The 4,335-nt window shown below is 42.9% G+C and overlaps 2 non-coding genes across 2 annotated transcripts; one reads left to right on the forward strand and one right to left on the reverse strand.

The window, feature by feature from the left end:
* Window positions 1–919: 919 nt before the first annotated feature.
* On the reverse strand, window positions 920–992 carry TRNAR-UCG (transfer RNA arginine (anticodon UCG)). Its single transcript has one exon. It is a non-coding gene; the product is annotated as a tRNA-Arg (tRNA).
* A 965-nt stretch (window positions 993–1,957) lies between these two features.
* Window positions 1,958–2,029, forward strand: TRNAM-CAU (transfer RNA methionine (anticodon CAU)). The gene has a single exon. It is a non-coding gene; the product is annotated as a tRNA-Met (tRNA).
* The last annotated feature ends 2,306 nt before the right edge of the window (window positions 2,030–4,335 follow it).

Raw genomic sequence — 4,335 nt, forward strand, 5'->3', positions numbered from 1 at the left:
CTAAGGGAATCAGCCACCGACTTAGTACTCACTTGTCCATTGTATAGCGGCTTTCTGTCCTCCTGTGCTGGAAACTACAAAAGACCAAAGACTGTGTTTCTTCCAGGCTTTCCGTTTCTGCAGACAGTATGTGATTACTAAAGGCTCGTTCATCTGAGCCATCCTGGCCACTGAAATGGGAAGGTTTGGGTTCAAATTCTAGATAATTTGTCAACTTGAATTGGTAGGAGGAATTTTCTCACCTGGGAATTCCCTCCATCCATGCGATTAGAGATCTGGTTCTGCTCCACTAAAATCAAATTGATATTAGATAACAGTAGAAGCCTTTCCTACATAATGCTTCCTTCTATTTAAGATACTTTCTGAAATCGCTGGAATAGGATTGGCAGAGGAACGGGATTGATCACAGTAATTCCAATGCCTGTTGGCACCTTCTATGCAGTTTTAGTTTTAGGGAGTTTGCTAGAGAACTGGGAGATTAAGGTAACTGTCCAGAGTCACAGCCACTTACTATATGTCAAAGGCCTGACTCCAACCCGGGTCTTCCAGGTTTCTCATCTGGCTCTATTGGCCACATAGCCCCTCTGGAATGGGATATATTCCCTTTAAAAAGCAGCAGTATCCATGGGTAATAAATAGATTTCCCAAGAACTTGTAGATTCAGACATTGATGAAATGAAAATTTCCTCTCTCAGGAGATCAGGGATTCTCATCCTTTCAGCCTTTGAGAGAAGTCTCTTCCTTTGAAAATGGGCTTTCAGAGTAACGAGTTTCCCTTATTGTTAGCTCATCTGACTTTTAGGGCTTCTGCCCTGGGTGAGGAAACAGTACAGAGACTGTACAAAAAGGGGCTCCGTAAGCCCCAGCTCTTCTCCAGGAATCCGGTGTGGAACTGAAATTAACGAGTCAAAAAAACGTACAACCACGAAGGGATTCGAACCCTCAATCTTCTGATCCGAAGTCAGACGCCTTATCCATTAGGCCACGTGGTCGCTGCAAGAACAAGGGCTGTTTGAGACTTTGAAAATACAGTACAAAGCCTTTTTTTTTTTTTTAACAGTAGATGCTGAGAAATTATGAAAATAATAAAGGTGAATGTCTCTTCGAAATTGAAGTCACTGTACATGAACCGTCTCCCTGGAAACACATACCCGCTTCTGGAGGCAGGAAATTCCTTTCCAGTTCAGAATTACTGTGGCCAGAAACCCCACGGTCCTGCAGCCCTACTCTCTATGGGGCTGGCGGAGTTTGGCCAGGCTGTTCTTCAGCCAACAAGGACAGGTCGGAACACGCCCATGCCAGCCACCGTTTGCAACGTAGTGCTTTGGATACGAGCGTGTGGAATTTGGAATCCATCTAATCTGGACCCCTCAAACCCTGCCTCGGACCCCTGCCTGTGCAACCGCAGGCAGGTCATTTACCTCCTCCTCGGAGCGGATGCATACGAACTTTAAAACAGAAATAAATAGTCTGGGGTTATTATCTTGCGCATGGTGAGCCCTTAATAAAATGCTTGTTGATTTATTGACTGATTGCTTGGAGGAGGAGTTTACATCTACTGACCATTAAATCATCTCATGCTATTACGAGGAGTTTGGGAGCAAAGGGGCAAAATTAAGAAAATTCAGAGGGGAGCAGGTGCAGAGCTCTGGACTTGAACCCCTCCCCACTCGAACCCCTCCCCACTCGCAGGATCTGTTATTGTGATGCCATTCTCCCACTTCTTTTTTAACACCACATCCCGAGGGTCAACACTGGAAACGTAAACATTTTGCTCGTGATCTTGGAAAACCTGTTCATTCTTTCCGCTCGCACAGCGTGAAATGGAAAGGATGGGGGCAGGGAATCTCTTAGGCCACTTCTCAGAGGACACACCTTGAGTAGACAATAAATTTTTTCCCAGAATCCGTGTGTGTGGTCAGTGATAGAGGCATATTCAAAGAGCTACTTCTCGCCAAGCAGAGTGGCGCAGCGGAAGCGTGCTGGGCCCATAACCCAGAGGTCGGTGGATCGAAACCACCCTCTGCTAGTTGAATTTTGAAAAATTGATATATATTCGTTTAATAATGCTGTAGCGACGGAAAAAGCGAGGAAAAAGGAACAAAGAAAAAACCGAGCAGCTGCAGACCTTTGCAGGTGGCCTTATCGTCACCTTCCTGTCTGCCTTGTGGTGTCCCACAGTTCCGTAAAACCGGCATTACACTTAGTGTTTCCTGGGCTCCTGGTACCCACACTCCTCAGTCTCGTCCCGTAACTGCGAAGCACCGGTGTCCTCAACACTTATGGAGTTGTGAGCTGGATGGTGCTGGTACCGGCCCTGCATGGAGCGATTTTCCCTGATCAAAGCGCAGATTCAATTTAAAATTATTCATTAAAGATATGTTTTGTTCCCAGAGGCTGACAGCCACATCCCTAAATCAAGTCAACTAGCATTTTTTTTTTTAAATAATACGAGTTTATTGTTTTTTTTAGAAATTAGAATAGTAAAAACAAATTTAGTTTTGTTTTGTTTTTAACAAATCATTCCCCTCTGTAAACTGTGTCACACTTTCCCACAAATATCCTGGGCCTTCATGCAATAAGTGGGCATAATTTTAGACTATTATGAGAGAATGGACAATTTCTCCAGTCCTGGGAGGCCTCAAAGTCCTTTCTCCCTTCATATGATGAGACCTCTTTGCAAGCCAAATCTTTATTGCAAGGACTAGTTTTCTTGACTCCACACCGGGTTTTCTTCTTTTCTACCAGATGTCACACTCCTTGTAACCACTTCTGGTGTCAAGTGATTGTCTCCTTGTATCAGGGCTACCTGGAGAGTATCTCCCTCAAGTCTACTTCAAGCTCTTTTCTGCTGTCTTTCTGACTATTGCAAAGGGCTTCTCTTCTTGGTTCCTGTGGTTGGTGGTGGATAGGAAGACCCTTTACTTCACAAGAGTGATTGCTTTAGGAACCAGGTTCTTCTTTTACTGTTAGCTCCTACCAGACCTGCCTTAGGGATGATTGTCAAACTATCATTTGCAATCACATCTTGTCAGTCAGTAAATGATATGGACCTTCCTGTTTCTGCAGAAAAAGAAGTGGTCATACTTTTTTCAGGGGATTATTGAGTGTAAATATCTCATTAATAGAGGAATACAGCTTAATCTCTGATATATGTTGCTTAAATACATGGAGGAACAAATCTTCCCATTAATGAATTAGAAACTGAAATTCTCTAGTAGCTCTTCTCCAGACCTTTTCTGAATTCATATTAGGATGAAAGAGGAGTAGATAATCAGAGGGTTTGTGCGTTTGTGTGTGTGTGTGTGTGTGTGTGTATACAAAGGTTTCATTTTTGTTTTCTAATAATCATCTTGAGAATGCCAACTTTATGGAAGGAGGGTGCTTTTTGGCTAAAAACACATATTCAGGAAATGAGAACATTAAATTTTGGTAGAGTCCATCATCTGATGAGTGCACTTATTTTTGTTTGTTTATTTGTTTTTTAACTCCCACTTGTCCCTGATGGAACCCATTTTCTGTTTTAACCCATTCACTCAGCTCAATGAGATTTTCCTGCAGTTGATGCCCATCAATTTATATTCTCTCTACTTGGAAGAACTCCATCCTTGCAGAGACTGCTAGATTATATAATTTGTTTGGAAATCTTCTCCTCTGGGCATGGAAAGCAGTCAAAGCAGCACATGGGCTCCCCCTCTAGTGGGGTTTTCTGATTGGAAAGGGCCAGGGTCTCCCACTGCATCCTGGGTCATCTCCAGTCATCCTGAGAATATCTGCTCACTGGATCCAGATGGCTCTGGAGGAGAAAGTGAGGCTGGTGACCTTGCACAGCCCTCCCTCACTCAAATCAAACTGCAAGTCATGTCATCATTTCCCAGGTGCCATGGTCCTATTCAAAAATGAAGGACAAACATAACAGCCATCTAAATCCAGCGTCACAGCTCTCACTGCACACAGCATGGGGAGTCTGACTCAAAAGAGCCCCACACTATGGCCTCCTTAGGAACCGTGAAATCTCGACCAAGTAGAGCATTGGGAATAAACTGTGCTAATATAAATAAAATGTGGGAATAAAACTCTCACCACAGCTTCAGTGTTATTTTCTTTTTTCTTAGTAGTATTTTTTTTCAAATTACATGTAAAGATAGCTTTCAACATTCATTTTTGTATGATTTTGAGTTTCAAATTTTCTCCCCCTTCCTCCCCTTTCCTCCCCAAGACAGCAAGCAATCTGATATAGGTTATACATGTACAATGATGTAAAAAACATTTCAACATTAGTCATGTTATGAAAAAAGAGTCAGAACAAAAGGGAAAAACCCCCAAGAAAGAAAA

Source organism: Petaurus breviceps, unplaced genomic scaffold, assembly GCF_028583685.1.
Source record: "Petaurus breviceps papuanus isolate PSGF00001 unplaced genomic scaffold, PetGlider_PUasm1.0 90825, whole genome shotgun sequence".
Lineage (NCBI taxonomy): Eukaryota > Metazoa > Chordata > Mammalia > Diprotodontia > Petauridae > Petaurus > Petaurus breviceps.